The 24,250-nt window shown below is 34.8% G+C and overlaps 1 protein-coding gene across 1 annotated transcript in view; it reads right to left on the bottom strand.

The window, feature by feature from the left end:
• LOC120418633 (uncharacterized) overlaps nt 1-16,396 on the bottom strand; it is a 187,981-nt gene extending 171,585 nt beyond the window's left edge. The window contains exon 1 of the mRNA XM_052709796.1: nt 16,250-16,396. The gene's annotated coding sequence lies outside the window, so the exon portion shown is untranslated. The remainder of the gene's footprint in view (nt 1-16,249) is intronic.
• Between the last annotated feature and the right edge of the window lie 7,854 nt (nt 16,397-24,250).

Genomic DNA, 24,250 nt, shown 5'->3' with positions numbered 1-24,250 from the left:
TCTTGTTTCTTGTTTCTTGTTTCTTGTTTCTTGTTTCTTGTTTCTTGTTTCTTGTTTCTTGTTTCTTGTTTCTTGTTTCTTGTTTCTTGTTTCTTGTTTCTTGTTTCTTGTTTCTTGTTTCTTGTTTTTTTGATTTTGGTTTTTTAGGTTTTCGCTTTTCAGTTTTACGCGCATGGTTTCTAATAAATTTCATTACTTTTAATTTATGCCATCAGGTATTATCTTGGAACAACACTGTTGCAGGAGTATAAACTTATTTTGTCTTAAAAAATGAAAATATGACAGTTAAGTTTATTTGCACAAAAACCTGATATTTCTGATTGAAACTAAAAAAAACAATTTTCCATCAGGAGGAAAACTCAAGAAAGATGACTAAGGAGAGAGACAAAATTAAGCTTGGTCCAGGCACCCCTTTATTGTGGATGTTTTTCCTCCTTCCAGTGAGAGTGAACTTGACGGTGTGGAAATAAGATGTTGCCCGGAAAGGGTTCCACCCAGAAGGTGGTGAAGCCCCGTCTAAACACCACCATGGATAAATGTATTAGAACGAGTGTAGAGGGACAACTTTGCAATTGTGGGAGACCTTTTTGTGAACACGTGTGTGAACTTTGGATTTGATCACGTGTCTCGCAGGGGCTTTCTCGAAATTCTATAACTGTCAAAAAACAGTTAAATAAGCAGAAAAGACCTTTTTCCTAAAATTGCTTGCCGAAAATTGCTAAATAATTGACTCAGGCTCAGGTAGCACAACAAAAGCGCTTTCAAAACAAGTCCAGCTCTCAAACAAAATACCTCCACCAAGCTGCTGGAGTTGATCTCAAAGTCCAACATTGCCACCATGCCACCAAACCCTCACCGCCCAGGCACTCTCTCTCAAAGGTCGACGGCGCCGGCGTTGTTTACCGATAAAAATGATGTTTGCAGTAAAAATAACGATTTATTTTCCTTCCAACTAGTGCACATAAAAAAGCAAACACACCACCCCGGCACCGGGGCCCGGGACCATTCCTGGACTGTAGGGTGAGTGCCTGTATTTTAGATCTTCTCAATTTTAAAAATTACAGAACGATGAATTTATTTGGGACCAAAATCAAACCACTCACCCTCGTATGTAGAATTGAGTAGCAAAAACCATGGCAAACTACGACGACGACGACTGAACAAAAGATCAACCCAACCCCCCGAAAAGGAGCCATTGATTAGGGTAATCGACCCTACTGTGAATCTTTTATTTTGCCCCAATTGAACCCAACTGAAACTAATGGCCAAGACTCGACGCCCACGTGTGCGGTACACTTTACTATCGTGATAAAGCTTCCAATTTGGCCAACCAAGCAGAGGGCCTCCTGAAGAAGGTCTGCTTTTGTCGTGTTTTGCAAAAATACGATAAAATTTCGGGGTGTTTTTTGGACGGAACCATAGATCCGACCCGAAAGATAAACTCTCGAGTAGAGTGTAGTTACATTGGTGTTCTGGATGCGTCTCTGGAAAAATGTTATCTTTTGGGAATGAAACCTGAATTGTTATAACTTGGATGAAGCACCACGGCTTTCAAATTGAAGAGTTCAATATTTATTTTATTCAAAATAACTTATTTAAATAAAAGTCTATTATGGAGCAACAAAAAAAAACAAAATTAGACCGATCCTTTTAATTAGCCTTAATTTTTCAAAAAAAATAGTTACTAAATCCACCATTAGCTGGTTGATGTCTTCCTCACATTCAAATTGTGATTAATCGGTCGTAAAAAAGTATATGAATAAAACGCTTTTTACTTTTGATAGGGTTGTAAGCTCTTCAATCAAAAAGTAAGTTTGATCCACGTTTATAGAAAACCTCGATGGGTATCAAAAGATCGGAAATTTCCGACCTTTCCGATGCCACATTGGTTGACTTGTGAATTGTGGACCGGTTCGGATACCGGCGGATTTTCCGACGACGTAATTCCGGGTTGGTACGAAATTCCAACGAAAAATCTATTCTAGCGATACAAAGACCCCCAAAACGGTGTTTTACCCACTCCAGAATGTTTATCTAGCAATTCTATGGTCATATAATGACATTTAGATAAATTGAAAGTATGCAAAATTAAGTTTAGATAAGTTTCATATAAAATTTCCAGAGTTATATAAACTTTTATACAAAGGAATTAGTAAACTTTATATTCAATTCAAATAATTTTTTTAATCAGCCAAGGATGCCTATTTGGAGTTGGGAGACTGGATTTATGGTGATTTGTCAACAAATCACATTTTTTATGTAAATTTTTCGAAAGGTGTACAAACTCTTTTTGCACCTTTTTTGATTTCTGTAATAGTATTTGTTATATAACTTTTTAGGGAAATCATCTTTTCATCTGCTTTTTATAGCAAAATGTTCGGCATGAGTTTCTGAACAAAACGTAGTACTAGGTTTTTGTAAAACTTTGAATTGTTTACATGTTTCATCACAAAATGAACTTTTTTTACATACTGTATATGGGTCATTCCATCTGAAGCGGAACACCATTTGAAATTTACCATCTCCGATTCTGCTCAAATTTGGCAGAGCTGTTGAGACTATCAAAACATGTAAAAATCCCGAATTTCATCCAAATCGGACCTCCCCCTCCAGTTTTGTACCCTCCCAAAAAATCTACTTTTTGGCTATTTTTGAGCGAAACCCCTATCTTCGAACGACGATAACTCAGGAACCACAAATCTTAGAGAGTCGGTCTTAGACTCAATTTTGAAGGAAATTGGACGTAGAATCCATTGGATTAAAATATGTTTTCTACCTATATTGCGCAATTCAAAACTTTGAATGGCCGTATCTCAAAACAGCCCTATTTATTTTTTAAATTTGACCTCAACATCGTATTCTCCGTCCAATTTTACATAAGAATCACTTATCGACAGAAAGGAATATGTTTCGTTCCAGAGATATCGAATTTTAAAGTTTTGAGTATTTGAGATTACCTAAATTAGCTACACTCGCCACATATGCTAGAAGGATACGGGCGCGCTGATCAATAATTACTACCTGGTGTTCTGTAAGATGAAGTATTTTTATAATTTTATACGATTTTGAGAAAATCAATACCTTGAACAATCTATTTTTTGTTTAAGGAATATTTATTGGGTAATTTTGAATGCACTGTTTTTCCTGATGTCAGTGTCATGGAACCATATTAGGTAAAATTTGAACTTTCAATATTTATTTGCAAATGCTACAACGTTTTTACAACACAATTAAAAAAAATCTATTGTTTTCATATTTTTCCTAATTCCTCATTTCTTCCCACTTTATCAAATTATTTCTTTTATTTGAAGCAAGAACAAATGTAGAGCTGGATGTAGTAGATGAAATAATTCTCATGGGTTCTAGAGCTTTTGCCATGTGCGGTATCAAAATAGTGTCATTCAGCAATAAACCCCAAAATCTGCCTTACGGTTTGAAAGATTGAGCATGATCATATTAAACTGATTTTTATATTGTGAACCAGTTTCATCTGAAAAATTGATGATTTTTTTTCAATTCTGGTACATTTAATTTCAAAAACGAAAACATATACTTCTGATACATGTGGACAGCAGCTGTATCGTCTTCCAAGATTTCGAAATGATTGACAAAAAAAAGATAATTGTTCGAACGGTTAATTAATCTTTGTGATTTTCTTACTTTTTTCAGCTCTATACTTTCCAGAAATCCTCTTGCTTAATCATGCTTCACGAGAGTATTATTCATGTTAATTCATAATTTTTGATACGATAATGTATTGTACACTTTTTCTTAAGTGTTACTTACAACATCAATTTCAATTTCCTGCTAGCACAGCGGGAATTCCATTCTGCTCTGTATTGCGTGTCGTTCTTGCTCTGTCCTGTGGGATAGCACATAAATTCACCCCATACTATTTTTTTTAAATTTAAGATTAATACAGCATTTTCCTACAATTTTTGCCTCATTTGCTAATGATTAATTGGGATGAAATCGTATTTCAATAAATAAACAGGTAGCAGTATAGAATCCACCCTTGGTAGCAGCCTGTGCTAACTAACATTCCCGTCCCATTCCCTCGAGATCTACAAACTGACATGGCGGGCGCCGTTGGTGGCCAATGACTGTTTCCTATTCGCACCGGCTCTAGTTTTGATAATCGTGATGTTTTATCTTTTCAGCGCATTCATGCATGCTGTTGATAAGGGAAACGTCATTTGATCGTTGAAGCGTGTGACCGGTTGTGCTGATGGGATATTATGGTCCTGTTCAGCAACGGAGGACAACCATGGGTGGTCTCTCATGCTCATGCTTATGCTCAAATAAACAGGTAGCAGTTATTGATCAGCGCGCCCGAGTCCTTCTAGCATATGTGGCGAGTGTAGCTAATTTAGGTAATCTCAAATACCCAAAACTTTAAAATTCGATATCTCTGGAACGAAACATATTCCTTTCTGTCCATAAGTGATTCTTATGTAAAATTGGACGGGGAATACGATGGTGAGGTCAAATTTAAAAAAGAAATAGGGCTGTTTTGAGATACGGCCATTCAAAGTTTTCAATTGCGCAATACATGTAGAAAAAATATTTTAATCCAAATTTTGATCACGGAAATGGATTCTACGTCCAATTTCCTTCAAAATTGAGTCTAAGACCGACTCTCTAAGATTTGTGGTTCCTGAGTTATCGTCGTTCGAAGATAGGGGTTTCGCTCAAAAATAGCCAAAAAGTCGATTTTTTGGGAAGGTACAAAAATGGAGGGGGTGGTCCGATTTGGATGAAATTCGGGATTTTTACATGTTTTGATAGTCTCAACAGCTCTGCCAAATTTGAGCAGAATCGGAGATGGCAATTTTCAAATTTGCATTTTTTCTTGCACACTTCAGGTGGAATGACCCATATGACACTTAAGTGCTCCTAACTTTTGATAGAGTTATTGGATCTTCAATGTCTTATTGGATTGGTCTTTCAAATATCTTTCAAAAATATATAACATAACAGGTTTTCTTACAAAACCACCCTTTATACAATCTTCCGGATTTTCCACCAAATTGTTTTTTTAACCATAACTTTTGAAGTACTTTACTAAACTTCGTAACATTCAATAGGGTCTTATGGGACCACAAGGCAGATCGAATGAGCCCAAAACAGTTAAAATCGGTTCAGCCAGTGCCGAGATAAATGTTATGAGGGTTTACCCTATTCGATTTTGATATTACAACTCTGCATACAATTTTGGCAGATCTTTATACCTTAACTTCTCAGTTTTATGTTTTGTTTTGTTTCTATTATTATTGTATTTTTCTAAGTTTTTTTTTAACTATCTTAAGGGAAAACGGGTCAGCTATTCGGCTTTTAAAAAGATAATTTTGTTACCGTCATCAGGGTGACATTGGGTATGAGTGGTGAGATTGGGTCATACAAATTTCAGCAATTTTGTATGACCCACCCCTGATGACGGTATGTTTGATATCTTCCTTAAAACTGCTTTTAAAAACTCGAATCGACTTGTAGATTTTGTTCCAATCTTGATTACCTCCTTTCACTTTACATTTTTTTCCTTTTGTACATCCACAATAACCCAGTAATAAAAAATGTTTTAACATCTCCTATATATGTTAGTGCAAAACCATTTTCTAAAATTAGCAAAATCATATAAAACCAATAAGTTGAAACTTAATTTTATGGCAAATTTTAAAGATAATTAAATCTATAACACGGTACGGTATGTTCTAAAATCTTTCAACTTAATGATGTGTTATTAAAGGTCAAACAAAGTAACTTTAGCGTGGAATTTCACCAAATTAATGTTATTTGTTAACAAAATACACACTTTTTACAAGCATATATACTTTTTAATCAAATTTTAAAACTCATAGAAACATTTTTCTAAAAGTGATTTTGTGTGTTTTTTTCTGTGACCAAAGAATATATTTTCCATCATTGGTTCGGCCATTCAAGTCTCCATAAAGTTTTTTCAACTGTCTTAAATGTAAAAATGCTATATAAATATTCAAAACTCTAAATATTGAGAACGGAATTGACATTTGCTAAGATTTTTTTAAGAAAAAAAAGTTTCACTCTAAAAATCCAATTTTATCTTGAATTTCCAAGATTTTTATAAAACCTGAAATTCCCGAATCCCGGAAATTTTCATTTTTCCCGGTTTTCCAAGATAGAAGATAGTTTCTTTACATATTTTAGTCTTAAAAATTTTAAATTTCAGATTTGGGTTTTGCAAATAGTGGAACAGTAGAATACTTAGTAATCAATAGGATTTTAAAACACTGAAGCAAAAGTGTGGCTTTTGTTTTGCTTTTTAATTACTGTCTTTGAGCAATTCGCTCACAATTCGGTCACTCGATTTTTTCTTGTATTTTTTAATCAGGCTGAAACTATTCTGCTGCCTTTGGCATGCCCAAAGAAGCCATTTAGCATCTATATAATTTATCTATATAATTTTGCATACAAATTTTGGCAAAAACAAAAATGATGTATGAGAATTCAAACATCAGTATCTTTTGAAGGAATTTTTTGATCTTTTTGTTATCTTCGACAAAGTTGTAGGTATGGATAAGGACTACACTGCAAAAAAAAATGATACTTGGTAAAAATAATTTTGGTATATTATAATTTCCTTTTTGTCACTAAAACTTGATTTGCAAAAAATACTTTTTTTATTTTTATTTTTTTTTTCATTTTTTGATATGTTTTAGAGGACATCAAATGCCAACTCTTCAGAAATTTCCAGAATGGGCAAAAAATCTTTGAACAAGTTATGAATTTTTGAATCACTACAGATTTTTTTCAAAAAATCGAAATATTGGTTGCAAAAATTTTTTAACTTCATTTTTCGATGTAAAATTAAATTTGCAATCAAAAAGTACCTCAGTCAAATTTTGATAAAGTGCAACGTTTTCAAGTTATAGCCATTTTTAAGCAACTTTATTGAAAATAGTCGCAGTTTTCCTTTTTTTGAATTAGTGCCCATGTTTACCCACCTTTGAAAAAAATATTTTTGAAAAGCTGAAAAAAGTCTCTATATTTTGCTTTATTGAACTTTGTTGAACCGACCCTTAGTTGCTGAAATATTGTCATGCAAAGGTTAAAAAACAAGAAAATTGATGTTTTCTAAGTCTCACCAAAACAACCCACCATTTTCTAACGTCGATATCTCAGCAACTAATGGTCCGATTTTAAATGTTTAGATATGAAATTCTCGTAAAATTTCCGATATTTTCAAAATTTTCAAATCAAGACTAACATTTCAAAAGGGCGTAATATTGAATTTTTGGTCTTTATAAAATGTTAGCTTTGATTTAAAATTTTTGAAAATATATTTTTCGAAAATATCGGAAAATTTCACGAATGTTTCATATTTTAACATTGTAAATCGGACCATTAGTTGCTGAGATATCGACATTAGAAAATGGTGGGTTGTTTGGTGAGACTTAGAAAACATCAATTTTCCTGTGTTTAAACCTTTCCATGGCAATATCTCAGCTACTAAAGGTCGTATTACAAAAGTTCAAGAAAGCAAAATTTTAGAAACAAAAGTTCAAGAAAGCAAAATCTCAGACTTTCATTTTTTTTTTTTTTTGAAATGTTGGCAATTATGTGCAGTAATTTAAAAAAAATGAAAAACTTCGGTCATTTAAAAAAATATCTAAAAATGGCTATAACTTGAAAACAGTGCACTTTATCAAAATTTTACTAAAGTATTTTTTGATCGCAAATTTGATTTTACATCGAAAAATGAAGTTAAAAAATTTGGGCGACCAATCTTTCGATTTAAAAAAAAAATCAGTATTGATTCAAAAATTCATAACTCGTTCAAAGATTTGTGCACAACCTGAAAATTTCTGAAAAGTTGGCATTTGATGTTCCCTAAAACATATCAAAAAATTAAAAATAGTTTTTTTTGCAAATCAAGTTTTAGTGACAAAAAGATTAATTAAAAATCACCAAATTTTACCATGTATCATTTTTTTTAGTGTAGTCCTTATTAATACCTACAATTTTACCGAAGACACCAAATCGATCAAAAAATTCCTTCAAAAGATACAGATTTTTGAATTTTCATACATCATTTCTGTATGGACAGCTCCCAAATGTTTATGAAAAATTATATGGACAAACTAATGATGCAAAATGGCTTCTTTAGGCATACCAAATACACCATAAAAGTTTCAGCCGGATTAAAAAATACAAAAATAAAAATTAAAAAAAAAGATCCGTTTCGTAGAGAACTGCTCAGTTTGATGAATAGGAGAACTGGCAACGCTGCCATAGAAAGCAGTCACGAGTCCGCCGCGATCCGCGAATATAATCGATTTTTAACGTAAATACTTGTGTTTTTGAGCTGAGTTTTGGTTTAAATCTTGAAAAGTGTCGGTTTGGAGCTGTGCAATTGAGTTTCTGTTGGATTTTTTTTTTGTTTTCTGTTGCTTATCAGCATTTTGAGTTTTGACTTGATTCGGTGGGGATGGTGTTACGCCATCCGGCAAGGTGATCTGCATTTATACGAGAAAGAGCACACCAAGCAAAGAAGGAAATAGTGCAATAGTATTGGTGAAGAAAGTTTGAGGTTGGAATTGGAAATAGAAAGAACAGTCAGCACCTTTTATTTGATGAGAAGCCGCAGTGTTTTTCTGGCTTCATTTGTGCTACAAATGTTTCTCAGTTGTGCTGGAAATTTTCGGCAAGGCCTTAGCGAGCCTTGAAAAAAGTTAGATTTTATCGAGTTGTTAAAACGAAGGTACCGTTGCGGCTGTCGTCCTCTAATTACACTGGTATTGGTCACGACACAGATGACAGTCGTAGAAGGGATAAAAGAGAAGGAAAAGCCGTTGCTGTCAAGTTGCAAGTGTGCGTGTTTGGACGAAGTGATCAGTGCTGCCAGATTTTCGATAAAGAGTGAGTGAGACAAACATAGGTTTCTCAAGGCGTTGTAATGGTTGACAAAAGGAAAAAGAGTAGGCAGAAAAGAATGAAAAATAGCGAGTGCATTGGCGTAGGGGGTTGCTTTCATTGTACGAAAGCATTGAAGCCGAATCGAAAAAGCTGGCAAAACGATTCCCATGGATACCGAAACAGAAAAACTTTGGTGAGGACTTTCCATTATTATTTTATTTATTTTTCATATAGTAAATATGCTGATTAATCCCATCAAACAAAAAGATACAATATTAACTAAGTATGCTTTTTAAATCGGTCGTTTAAATTTAACTTCTAACTTTTACATTTAAATAAAAGAAATAAATAAATTTAATTATGTTCACTCCGCATCGCTGTAAGAGTTTAAAATCAAAATTTCAACCATGCGTTAAATCATTTATAAACTCGAATTTCGCTTAAACACACAATAAATTAAAGTAAAGTATAAACCTTCTCTTTACTCTTACAGTAGATAGCATGAGTTTAACAGAAGACATGTTAAAACTGTGTTTAATCAGCATTGCTTTTACCTCAAAAATTTTATTGGTTCAGTAATACTACACGGCTTCGTCGCGTTGTGTCTGCCGCGGCTTTTAATAGAATATTTATAAATCATGCTCCTTTCACACTGTACAATAATCAGTATAAGTTTAATAATAATAAAAACTAACTTTATTTGATTCACCCGCAATACCTGTCAGGGTATATCCTAGGGTTCTACCTCTCCTACTAACATTGAGTCCAAAACCTCCCTACAAACATCTATACCACTAAGGTGACGCAGGGATCCTTGCGCACTTTAGATAGGTGTTTACTAACATTCCTTCCGCTCCCCAAAGGATAGCTTAGACCCGGCAAGGACCCCCTTATGCCCTGGGCTGTATTACACACTCATCAAAAGATGAAGACATGGTATCTCCCGTGTTGGATTATTGTTCCGGATGAGGGTCTAACACAACCAGACCAAACAGAGGGATAAGCGTTGTGGAGCCATCCGTGGATAGGGCGTCCTAAATTGCTAATGCTAATGCTAATGCTAATGCTAACTGCTCAGTTTGATGAATACTATGTTCTCATTGATGTAAAATTTGTCTGTGGTATTAAGAGTGCAGTGAAAACAATAATGTATTCTGAACTAGAATTAGTCAATAAACCACTGGAAAAAAAATCTCAGGAGATCCTAAAAACCAAGCTTCTCGACCAACCAAATCAAGATAATTTATGCAAGTTCTTGTTCCCAGTTGCGCAATAAACATGCTCGCTAAAAACTACAAAATCGTTGCATCCAATTATGTTAAACTCAATAAAGTGTCAATTCTTAGCCGTTGTGCTGTGGGGGCAAATTTACATCTCTCCGAGTACGGCGCTTGTAAATCCAATGCGGAGCAATTCCCATCAGAAATTGTCGTGTCTCTATATCTGGAACGGAACATGTCCTCCGTCGTCGTCCGTAGTTATGTTTTATTGGATGGAGGGCCTTGGGGAAAAACTCCAAATGCGATACTGGTTGCTATAAAGCTCCAATACACACACACACGCATGGTTGACTGTAAATTGAATGCTGCTATAAAGCTTGGATCGGGAATAAAGCTTTGTTTAAGATTTGTTACATTGGAGATGAAAATTGAGTACTTTTTAAAACTGATGATTTCTACACAGTTTGAAAATCTCCTTTCAACAAATTTTTAAATTTAAATAATCTCTTCTCAAAATTATCACTTGAATCGGCTTACATAACCTCAATCCCTACCACCCTCAAAATGCAGCACAGACTTCTCGGAACGAACAATCGAACAAACGAAACCGAATTGCAACAACATTTTAATCCTCCATTATTACGGCAAGTGCATCCCACCCCCCGAAAAGTACACACTGACAGTTTGCCTCATACAACGTTTTGGGGAGCAAGAGGGAAGTTGGTGGAGCAGTCCACCGTCAACTCGAACGCAAAGACCCTGTCAGAGATGTTTCCCAGAGAGGGGCAAAAAGCCAGCAAGTACGTTGTTCATAAATAAGTTAAATCCCTCCCCATTATTGGACAGCTTGATTCCCTCTCATTTTGAGGGGGACCGTCGTTTGACGATATTAATTTGATTTAAATTTAGCAAATTTTAATTCAACGTAGTCCTACGTCAACATCTTAAGTGTTTGTTTTCTTTGAATCTCAACAAGCATTTAAATATAATCAAAGCCACGCTATTGCACGGTTTCATTCTCCGACTGCTTTTATCGAGTCATAAAGCAGAGTATATGCTCGCAATTAGTGCTTCTGTGTACTACAACATAGTAGTACCGACGAACAAAGTAAATTATGGTTGATTCAATACGAGCTTGCGAGTGCGAATCAGAGGGGTTTGAATGACTCAGCGGGATTGGGTTTGGAAAAAAATAAAAAAATAAACATTTTCGTTTGATTTTTTACAACAATTTGATCAATTTTCCAAGTAACTGATAACAGCAAAAGGGATCGGCCCTATTCCGATGAGTTACAAAGTGGTCGAACCAACCCCTCAGCATGATGGACTAACCTTTTCCCCTGCAGGACACCGCAGGGGATGGGAGTTTTTTTTCCAGGACAGTTCTGAGGGTTTTCTGTGCTTCTTTGGGGTTACAAGAGAGAGCTAATATTCCCCCGCTTGTTTTTCCTTTCGTTTGAAGTTGATGAGGAGCTGACCGTAAATCAATAAGTCTTTGGGTTATCAGTAAAAAGATGTAAGCTGGTGGACACACAAAAGCGTTATGTTCTTTTAATCACGATGTGAAAATTCGGAAATAGTTTAGCAGCTGACCAATTCCGAACAACTTTAATATTTTGAGTTTAATTTTTATAAGGATTTGCTGCATACAAACATTTTTTCAATGAATTCGATATTTTTCCAATAAGTTAACTGGAAACGGCAATTTGGCAGTTTAGTTCCCGTATCTTCAAACATTTTTTCCGTTAAAATACTTGTTTCGGAAAAGTGCGGTTTGGAGTGCAATGGAAATGTTATGTTTTAAAACATTTTTGGCAAAACCGTCAATACTTATCTAGCTCATTCTTCTCAACTTTAAGAAATAAAATTTAATTTTGAATGTATTGTGTAATTTGTAAAATGGATTCAACAGCTTTTTTATTCAATTTTATCTTTGAAGATGTTAAAAGATTTAACTGACAAATACTAAAAAAATCATTACTTAATATGTATATTTTCATATTGTTTGAAACATGAGTAATTCTTTTGAAATTCGCTTTCCTTGATTTATTTTTTAAATAATAAACCATGTGAGCTTTCTAGTTCTTTCTAACATGATTTTTTTCTTGAAAATGTGCAAAGATTTTTTAACAATTTCCTTGAGTTTTGGTATTTTTTCGATCATGAGCCACTCTTTTTTTTGCAGGAGATTGCTTTTTTGACTTTGATTAGTTTAAGTTTTTCTTTAAAAAGACATTTGAAAAATATATTAAATTTGAATACATTTAACCTGAGCAACATTTTTTTTAAATATTTGTGAAGATTTGTGTTCTTTCGATTTGTAAAGAACATTTCTTCTATTTTTTTTGATTTTGTTAAATTTTCAGACATTAATAAAATCTTAAAACAGTCAAATAGCTGTCAAACAAGTTATTTTGAGATTTGCTTTCTTTCAAACAAAACGAAGTTTATAAAAATAAATAATATTAATATTGATTTTTATGGCGTTTTGCTGAATTACGAAATTAATATTAAGCCAGCGTAGTTCAACATAGATTTGCAAGAAGGCAATGGAAACATGTTGAAAAAATCTTTAAAGTTTTACATACACGTAGAAAATTACAAAATTTCATATTGCAGAAAAACTTTAAAGTGTCACAAAGAATATCATCATTAAAATGAGTAAGAGACGAACTAAGCAAAAACACCATGCCATGCGCAAAGCTAACTGTCGAACTTTGTGAGATATCTCTAGATGGGATTTACCAATTTGGCTGAAATTTGAGGTAAAGACTCTCAAGACATATACCGTGTGCATGACATAGCCCGATTTTTTTTTAAATTTAGTTTAAAAAAAATAGAAACATCAACCCCGAGCTGAACATTTAAAAAGGGAAATATACCCATTTTGATCACTCTAAGCCGTTCGACCAATTCTCATCACTTTTGCTGTTTTCCGCTATTAAGGGGTTACATACATGTAGAAAATTATAAAATTTCATATTACAGAAAATGTTTTAAATCCACTTAAAAGGTGATTTTCAATCACTCCTGAAAGTTTCATGAAGATATTTCATGATTTAACTGAGTAAGAGACGATTTAAGCTCAGAATTTTGCCATGCGCAAAGCAAACTGTCTAACTTTCTGAGCGTTTTTCTCTGAACACCAAGTTGATTTACGGGTGCCACGATATCTCGAGATCAAATCAAACCATCCACATTAACGACCCCCAGGTCTTTTGTGGTCTCTATTGCAAGTTTCTGCTCGAACCTAGGAGTCCGAAGGCTTGAATGGGGAGGGCACCCAAACCTCTTTCTACTCCAAGGAACCTTCCACCCCAGTGTTTGAACTGACGACCTTTGGATTGCGAGTCCAACCGCCGCCAGCGATTCCACCGGAGTAGGCTTGGTTTGGTGTGTTGTTTGTACTTATGGCATGGAGACGACTCCTACACCTGGAATGACTTAACGGCGTAACAACCAAGGTCGGGACCGACATTTTACTTCCTCATCCGATGGAAGGATATCTCGAGATGGGACGGACCAAATTGGCTGAAATTTTGTGTGAAGACTCCCAAGCCATATCCCGTGTGCATGACGAAGCCCGATTTTTAAATTTTCAAAAAATACCAAAATCTAAAACTTTCGATTTTTTATATGAAAAACAAAAAAATATTTTTATCTTTTTGCCTTCCTCACCTCACTGAGGCAAGGCTATAAAATCACTCGAAAAATGAACTTCTTAAATACTACTCCTAGATATACCTTCACGTATACGTATCGACTCAGAATCAAATTCTGAACAAATGTCTGTGGGGATGTGTGTAGACATGATTTTTTTCCACACGATTATCTCAGAACTGGCTGTACCGATTTTGGCCGGATCCGCCTTATTCTGTTCGTTTTGGAGTCCCCTAAGACCCTATTAAATTTTATTCTGTTTAGTGAAGTACTTTTAAAGTTATGCCAAGAAAAAGTTTTTTTTTGTAGCTACAAAAAAGGGTGATTTTTGCATAACCTCAAAGGCTGGGTCTTTTTGCTTTTTTGACTTTTTGACCACGCGGGGGATTGGCAGCCACACCCCCTTGCATGCGTATCGCCCGGTTGCCACATCGCTTAAGCAGTGTCTGCGTCTCTTCTGGAAAAAATCTGTAATGATTATGTTGCTGCATCATTTTGTCTCGACAAAGATTTACACGAACTTTTTACTGAAATATATAACTCATGAGACTTTTCACCTTTATTTTGAAGAGTTGGTAAGAAAAGGAATTAAAAATTGCTGTTCAAGTAAAATCAATAATTAAAAAAAACCAAAGGAAAAAAAATTAAAAAAAATAAAAAAAAATCTCTTAAATTATGTAAAACAACCTGCAAAAAAATCAAACTTTTGTCAAAGTTATGTTCACTGGTCATCTGAGATTCGATTCCAGCAAATAAACCATGAAAAAATGGGCAATTTCAATTTTGACGATCAAAAATGTGAAAAATTGAGCCAAAAAGGTTGCACGGACAGGTCTAATGTAACCCCTTTAAGACACATTCTCCGGCAATGTACACCAGAGCATGACATTTTGAAAAGCATGTATTGAATATTTTTCCTCGATTCTACATTACTTGAGCCTTCAAAAATCATGGTATTCATTAATTGGTCATTTGAATATCATTATTATACCAGTTGGTTATGTTATTCATCTATTCGTGATAAAATCTGTGCTTTAACACATTTTTCACACCTCTGGGTTTTTTTTAAAAAAAAAAAGGTCCAAAAACCAAATTTCCAGTTTTTGTTCTGGTGTATCAAACTTACTTTTTGCTCAGGTATTTAAAAACGTGGGATTTACAGAAATCCTAGATGTTTGGGTATCAAAAGATCGGAAATTTTATGCCCTTTCCTATGACATAAAGGATGACTTTTGAAACGTGGACCGGTTCGGATGCCGGCTGATTTTCCGACGACGTAATTCCGGGTTGGTACGAAATTCCAACGAAAAATCAATTCTATTGATACAAAGACCCCTAAAACGATATTATATCCACTCCAAAATGTTTATTCAGCAATTCTATGGTAATATATTGACACTTAGATTAAAAGCTTGCAGAATTATGTTTAGATAAGTTTTATATAGAATTTCCAGAGTTAAATAAACTTTTATACTAAGTAGTTAGTAAACTTTATATTGAATCTAAATCATTGTTTTAATCAGTCAAGGATCCCTTTTTGGAGTTGGGACACTGGATTGATGGTGATTTGTCAACAAATAACTGTTTTTAAGTTAATTTTTCAAAAGGTGTATAAACTACTCCATTGTTGATTCGTCTGTCTAGTTTTTTGTTAAAAAATAAACTTCAAAAGAATCCCATAAAACCCATGTGTCCAATGAACACGTTCCCCAAAATTGCCACAATCAAAGCCTTTCCTTCCTTATCATATGCATAATATCGCCACCACAACTACCACCCTCACAGTCCTGCCAACCAAACCAAGTCCTGCCGGAACCTGTGGCTTTCAGGATAACCATCTGGTCTGTAATGGCACCGCCACCGTCCTTCAACAAGGGGGTTGTCACTTCTTCCCCATTCTTCTCTCTATATGGGGAGTCACACTACTAGTATTTGCGATTTGCGATGATCATCTCCAAATTAGAACGGATATATTCCACAACAGCGTCAAAACCAACTCTTTTGCATGCAAGAGTGAGAGAGAGAGACCGTACGCTCTCTTTTCTTCTCTCTGTGTGCCGTATCTTCTCCACGCAATGTTGGCTAAATTGTGCTCGTTTGCTACTGATAGCGTTACACACACACTCATACACGCAAGCAGAAGCAAATAACGCAACAGCAAAAAATCACTTCAATCCGCGTGTAATTTTACGTTTTTTGCCTTCATCGCGTGATTGCGAGGGGTTTTCCATGACAAAGAAGCAAAATCACCACACTTTTCCGTGCACTTGTTTTTCCGTTTTCCAAGAAGGCAGCAACAAAAGCACACACTTTTTGTCGTCGTTTAGCATTTTCTCCTTGAAATTATTCAAAAGGAAGCACAAACACACTGATATCACTCTCTCTCTCGTTCGCTCCCTCTTCCTCTCCGTTTCACTCTCCCACTCCCTCGTGACACTGACACTGACAGAAGGACGGAAAATTTCCGAGGCACACACCCAATGCTGCTGGTTCCGGTTCCGGAGCCTGCCACTTTCATCCGGACCAGCTGGTTTGCCCCAAACGCAACCACTTTTTCCCAGCTCCTCAATTTGAAGCCACTCCGAAGCGCTCCTCTTCTTCCTCGTCTTCTTCTTCCTCTCTCCCTTTAGCAGTGGAACCAGATTTTTCCTGGTGCTGCTGCTGGAAAATTTACATACCAACCGCAACCGACGCTCGCCGACGGACCGGGGAAACTCATCGCGCAGTGAAAGTCTCGGATTGACTGGGGACCGACTGGGCTGGAAGAAATCAACAGAGTCGTCGAGCCAGAGTTGGGGTGGCCACGATAGTGGCGCTTGGGGAGAGATTTTTTCGGGCAGACTCGGGAGAGTGAGTGCCCTAGCGAGAAAGGGGGGCTTGTTTGTGGGGGAGGCGAGGGCACTGGGTTGGAATTGAGAATATTGGTCGTAATTAAGAAATCTTTAAAAATTGAATAATCAATTGGTCGATTGATCGATTTATATAGTCCATCTTATAGCATCTCAGCTTAAATGGCACGTCATCGTAGAGAAAAATAACTTTAAAGAACAGTCACAGTCACCGTCACAGGCACCGTCGTCTTTAAAATGGAACCTGAATTGAGTATACGGAGAAAAAATAGTTCCCAAAATCATGAACATGTGATCATGAAGTTGGAAACCACGAACAAAGTGTTCAAATGTCGTGGTACGTTTTTCAAAAACGTACCATGGGATTTGAACACTTTGTTTGAGGTTCCCATTTTCATGAACGCTTGTTCACGATATTAAGAACTCTTTTTTCTCCGTGTATGTTAAAGTCACGTTCATAAAATAAACAAAAACTCTAAAGTTTTTTTTTTTCTTGAATAGGTCCAATAAACCAAATTTCCAGTTTTTGCTTTTTGGGTGTTTTAAAACTCCACTTTTTCACAAAATGCTAAAATGTAACATTTATGAGTATGACAAATTTGTCTTGAGTTTTTCTTATCAAATCCAAATAATACATTTATGTAAACAGGGCAGTTTTACAAATTATGAAATATTATTGATTTAAAAATATCACTCTCAAAATTGTGAAAATTTGAAAATTTATAAAAAATTGCAAATTATTTAATACCATAAGTGCAAATTATGAAAATAACTGAATAGTTCTCGCTCGTTGAGCTCAAATATGACCCCAAAAATGCTCTAAAGTGATTTGAAAATTTTTAATCCGAGATGGAGGCCAAAATGGCGGTGGTGAAATACCTACGGAGAAAATGCAGGTAATAATACACTCAAATTTGACTGAAATGGAGATGCAGAACTCGAATTTGATGTTAAAAATGAAAAATAAAAAAAACGCAAAAAATTTCAAATCGAATAATCGAGCTTGGACTGTAAATTTAAAAAAAGGATTGGTGGGACAGTGAAACGTCATCCTTTCAAAACTACGCGTGGTTTGGTACGAGTTTTGTGAATTTATGTGAGTACTTATACTTATAAACTTTCTACGCAGCAAAAAAAGTTGAAATCCACACAGAAAAAATGATGATGATGATGATTCATCAAGAAATGATGACAGATTTTGTGTCAAAAAAATTACATCTGAAAATGATGAATTTCCATCAGTTTTTGATGAATATTCATCAGGTTTTTTACACATTTTTTAAGTAATATTACACAAAAAAGATGTCATATTAAACCAACCAATTTTCAACCTTCCAAAATTATCTTTTTTTCTGTGTGTTAAAGGCCTGGGTGTAGAGGATGACGATTCCCGAAATTTTCAATTTCCCGGGAATCGAGAGTTGAATTTGGCATTTTCCCGGGAATTCCCGGCACCCGGGAGTTTTTTTTACCTATGGAAATAGTGCCAATAATTTATATAGAAAAGTTATAAATGTGTTTCTATTCAATGAATTCAGTTACAATTTATTCATACTTATTCAATGAAACGTTAATTAGTAGCTTTATTATTTTTGCAATCTATGATCTACCTTTTAATTTTTTTTTTCTGAATCTGCTCTTGAGCTTTTTCGGACTCAAAATTGTAATTTAAAATGTTTACGAATCTCAATTACTCCCAGTATCGGGATTTTTGCAATGTGTTTTATAACGATTCAAAACAACGACTTAAAGCTGTTTTTGTCCTTTTCAAAAGTCAACTGTAAATATTTATTGAAGAATTAGTAATCAAGAAAACTCAAATGTTCACATGGCGGACTTGAACTTAACAAAGATTGCCAGAGTTTTTTTTCTTCCAAAATCTAATTTAATATGGAGATTGAAACGAAACACAAAATGACTTATTGACATCAAGAAAAGAAATAATCTTGATACAGCGAAATTGACCTATTGAGATCTAAGCAAACTAGATTATAAGGATTGCTATGCTTCGAGAGGATATGGAAATTATACTTATCATGAAAAAACTTTTTCCTCTTAGAAATAATAAATAACAAAGATATTTAAAAAAGCATTACATTTACTTTCTGGGGTCTAACAGCTAAGTATGCTTTAAGGTAAATTTGGGGGTCTTCATTATTTGGGTTCGCTCAATTATAGTTATTGGAATTTTTGATAAGTTTAAATTTACACATTCTGAATAAGAAGATTAGAGAAGCATTGGTTAATTTGAACTTTACCATCTAATATTGAACATCGAATGTTCTGAACAATTTAGAATTTTTCAAATGTTTTTTTTCTGATTAGTTTATATAACTTAGCTTCGATATTTATGAAATTAAAATTACCCGGGAGTCTCGACCAAATTTCCCGGGAATCGAAGGGCCCAAAAATGGTCGATATCCCGAGAATTTTTTTCCGGGAATTCCCGCTCGTCACCCTCTACCCGGGTGTAAAATAAATTTTGCATTATTTCATAAAATTCTATGTAATACACAGCAAAAAATCCGATGGTAAAATCGCATGCAAAAGCATGCACATCACCTTCGTCAAAATAAACACTTAATATTACAGACTGCATGTACATTTTTTGCAAACACAAAAAAAAAGTTGCAACCGACGGGATTCAAACCCAGCACCAACAGTAAGGACTGGCGCCTAAGCCCACTCGGCCATCAGACCGATGAAAAAACCGTGAGGATAAACGCATATATGAGCTTGACATTTCGGTCAAGTAGGTTTCCCATGCTGATGGGCTACATATTTCAGTGTGTAAAATCACACAAAATTGCATAAAATAATGCAATATTTATTTTACACCCAGGCCTTTTACACGCAGCAGGATTACTACTTTTTTAGCTGTGTATTACACCCATGTAGCCCATCAGTATGGAAAACCTACGTGAGCAAAATGTCAAGCTCGATCTGATGGACGAGCGGGCTAATGCGCCAGTACTTCCTGTTTGTGCTGGGTTTGAATCCCGTCGTTTGCATTTTTTTTTGTGTTAAGAAAAGTTGTGGGTAGTATTTACCTTTTTACGAAGGTGATGTGTATGCTTTTGCATGCGATTATACTATCCGATTTTTTTGCTGTGTACATTTTCAATATGTTTTAGAAAAAACCAGTGCGGATTTTTTTTATCAAATTAGTTCTGGTTTGTGTATTAGGGTGGAATCAAACATTTATTTTTTCAGCAACACATTTTTTGTATCCCTTTTAGGGTCTCAAACTATCTCCCAAAATTTGGGAGCGATTGGTTAAGCCCACGATTGGCTTGCGAATGAAATTTGTATGGAATTTATCATGGGAAAACTTGCATTATCACATTTTTGAATTTAAAAAATCGGTTTTTATTATTTTGTGAAACTAACACCGTTTAATTATAGCCCAGACCTAGCCTTTCGAGGCTAGTTTTAAAGTGTCTTTCTATTAAATAGTATTTATTAAATTAAAAACCTATATTTAAATCCTATTTAGCTTGTGAAAGTACAAAAACTGTGCTATTATTTATTTGAATTAAAAAAATATCCGACCTAATGTGACGAGCTGACGGCTTCTTCATCGTCACGATTTTTGTCCAAAGAGAAAATGATGGGTTCCCTGGCAAAATTTTGATAAATTCTTGTAAAAGAAAAGTGTTACTGATTGATACATTTTGGAAAAGATTTTCCTTTTCCCTGTTAATTTCTGTAAATGACAATTGTATACAGTTTTTTCTTTTCTTTTTTTTTCAAAACAACCAATGCGCCATGTGCTTCCTATACACAAAGAACCTTTTGAAAATGTAAGCGAGATTTAATGTTTCTCAAAATAATGTAAATTTTGAGACAAATTTGTTTTGGATCCAAAATTCTACTAATGCCTTGAAGGGCCTCGGTAAACCTCGTTGAATAATTATTCGACTCTTGCTGAAGAAGTCTTCTTTTTGCAATTTGAGGCATAAACTACTATTACGGAAATTTCGAGAAAGAAATCTAAACAAAATGTTTTCCAGGTATGTAGCAGCCTGCTTGTCTTTTTTTTTATTCTAAATTCCAACCCAGTGCCTAGATTCTCCCTCATCATGTACTCGTCGGTTTGTTTTTGTAACTGATACGCACGCGTAGCCGGAAGCCACTGTGCTGGAAAATGAGCTTCGAGTGTTCAAGAGCAAAAGGGGAGAATGAGTTCTCTTCTTTCCCCACAGACGAATGGAAGACGCTACTGCTCACGTGTGGGAAAATTCTGAACAACCTTCATTCCGTTACATGCCACCCACTCTCGTGGGGGGTAAACTTGAAACGAGGAGGGCGAGAGGGCATTCGCGTTCACTGGAATGTTTTGTTTTGGTGAATGATTTTCATATTTTTGCTCTCTTCTGTCTATTGAGAGAGCGCGAGTCTGGGTGGATGATGTCAAATTTATGTCAGGCAATTTGTGGCATAAGTGGCAGAAATGGGAGTGCTGCTGGGTGGCAACCCTATTTTTCGTTCGTATGAGCAGTTGAGAATGCAAAAAAAATGATCTGGTTACCTGTGTTTTGTGAACATTCATGGTTTATTTCATTTCTTTTTTTTTCCTTAGCTACACTTTGACTGTCATTTCTTTGTACCATGTCGTTCAAGGAAATTATGGTTCGCAGCAAATTCAGCAAAAATAAGCTATAGAAAACCTACACAGAGATCAAATTCCTGTAATTTTACATTATTTATTACGTACCAAAAAGTATCATGATTAAAAAATCGAATGATTAATATATTTAAAAAAATATTATACGTCAAATTCATTGTAAATTCACATGACATAAAAAATGGTGTCAAAATTGAAGGGCATATCCCGGCAGACGGTAATAAAAAAATTAATAGTCGGAGTTGTCTTCAAAGTATAGATTCAAAGTCGCTTGAAGGAACCCGACTTTGCAGCCCTGACTAGTACAGAAGAATTATGCCAACTGCATTTTTTTTGTTATGGAGACATACCAGTTCAATAACATTTTTTGTTATTATGCTGCTCCACCTCACCGCAGGAAGGTGCTGTGTCCTATCCCTCGCCTAGACTAAACCAAATTCCATGATAAAGCTGTCAGACCAAATCTGTCAGACCAAGACTGTCAGACCAAAGAGCAAAAAGTAAACAATCTTGGTCTTCGACGTAGGTGATCACAAATCAAGAAAAGACAATTTGAAAAAGAATTTTAATTTTCCTATTCAATTACTGGTTTTGGGCTGCAAAATTTAATGTACGCCAGAAAATGTTAAAACAGTGCGGCGTCCTGTACACCGACAATTAAATAAGCAGTTAGACGCTTTATTCTTTCACTAAGCAGTTCTCTAGGATTTCGGTCATTCGATTTTTTTTTGTATTTTTTAATCCGGCTGAAACTTTTTTGGTGCCTTCGGTATGCCCAAAGAAGCCATTTTGCATCATTAGTTTGTCCATATAATTTCCATACAAATTTGGCAGCTGTCCATACAAAATGATGTATGAAAATTCAAAAATCTGTATTGCGCAATTCCCACTAACTTGGACTTCGCACTACATTATTGCTATCGATCGCACTATTGCGACTTGTCAAACTGCCTTGGAAAATTTTAAATTTCCTGAAAAATGATCAAAGCGAGCTGATGTTTTCTAGCTGTCAATCGCAGTTTTAAAGTGCGAATGTCCAGTTTGGTGGAAAATGCGACTGGAAAAGTAAATAAACAACTACTGGTTGCCTAGTTTTTCCAATTCTTGTTGCCACAAGTGCGAGAGAAAAGTGCGGGCCAAATCCAAGTTACAGTGCAAGGATCAATATCTTTTGATGGAATTTTTTGATCGATTTGGTGTCTTCGGCAAAGTTGTAGGTATGGATATGGACTACACTGGAAAAAAATGATACAAGGTAAAAAAAAATGGTGATTTTTTTAATTAACTTTTCATCACTAAAACTTGATTTGAAAAAAAAACACTATATTTTTTTTTTTTAGTTTTTGATATGTTTTAGAGGACATACAATGCCAACTTTTCAGAAATTTCCAGGTTGTGCAAAAAATCATTGAGCGAGTTATGAATTTTTGAATCAATACTGATTTTTTTCAAAAAATCTAAATATTGATCGCAAAAATTTTTCAACTTCATTTTTCGATGTAAAATCAAATTTGCAATCAAAAAGTACTTTAGTAAAATTTTGATAAAGTGCACCGTTTTCATGTTAAATCCATTTTTAGGTGACTTTTTTGAAAATAGTCGGAGTTTTTCATTTTTTTTAAATTAGTGCACATGTTTGCCCACTTTTCAAAAAAATATTTTTGAAAAGCTGAGAAAATTCTCTATATTTTGCTTCTTCAGACTTTGTTGATACGACCTTTAGTTGCTGGGGGATTGCAATGCAAAGGTTTAAACACAGGAAAATTGATGTTTTCTAAGTCTCATCCAAACAGCCCACAATTTTTTACTGTCTATGTCTCAGCAACTAATGGTCCGATTTTCAATGTTAATACATGAAACATTTGTGAAATTTTCCGATCTTTTCGAAAACATTTTTTTCAAAATTTTTAAACCGAGACTAACATTTTAAAAGGGCGTAATATTGAATGTTTGGCCCTTTTAAAATGTTAGTCTTGATTTGAAAATTTGGAAAATATTTTTTTCGGAAAGATCGAAAAATTTTACAAATGTTTCATATATTAACATTGAAAATCGGACCATTAGTTGCTGAGATATCGACATTGAAAAATGGTGGGCTGTTTGGGTTAGACTTAGAAAACATCAATTTTCCTGTTTTTAAACCTTTGCATTGCAATATCTCAGCAACTAAAGGTCGTTTCAACAAAATCCGAAGAAGCAAAATATAGAGAATTTTCTCAGCTTTTCAAAAATATTTTTGAAAAGTTGGCAAACATGTGCAGTAATTTAAAAAAATGAAAAATTGCGACTATTTTCAAAAAAGTCACCTAAAAATGGATTTAACATGAAAACGGTGCAGTTTATCAAAATTTCACTAAAGTACTCTTTGATTGCAAATTTGATTTTACATCGAAAATTGAAGTTGAAAAATTTTTGCGACCAATATATCGATTTTTTTTAAAAATCAGTATTGATTCAAAAATTTCTAACTCGCTCAATGATTTTTTGCACAACCTGGAAATTTCTGAAAAGTTGGCATTTTATGTCCTATTTTTTAGTAAAATAGTGTTTTTTTGCAAATCAAGTTTTAGTGATAAAAAGTTAAATAAAAAAATCACAAAAATTTTTTTACCGTGTATCATTTTTTTCCAGTGTAGTCCATATCCATGCCTACAACTTTGCCGAAGACACCAAATCGATCAAAAAATTCCTTCAAAAGATACAAATTTTAGAATTTTCACATATCATTTTTGTATGGACAGCTGCCAAATTTGTATGGAAAATTATATGGACAAGGCACCAAAAAAGTTTCAGCCGGATTCAAAAAAATCAAATTATTCGCTCTACAGCATTGCCTTGGCGTTCTCGATTGCGAGATTCCTACTCGAAACTAGGTGTTCGAAGGCTTGATTGTTGAGGCAATTGCAAACCTCTTTTTACACCTTAGCTTCCATCCACCCCGGGATTCGAACTGACGACCTTTGGATTGTTAGTCCAACTGCCTACCAGCGACTCCACCGAGG

The sequence above is a fragment of the Culex pipiens genome, chromosome 1 (assembly GCF_016801865.2).
Source record: "Culex pipiens pallens isolate TS chromosome 1, TS_CPP_V2, whole genome shotgun sequence".
NCBI lineage: Eukaryota > Metazoa > Arthropoda > Insecta > Diptera > Culicidae > Culex > Culex pipiens.
This window is presented reverse-complemented; position numbering and strand designations above follow the sequence as displayed.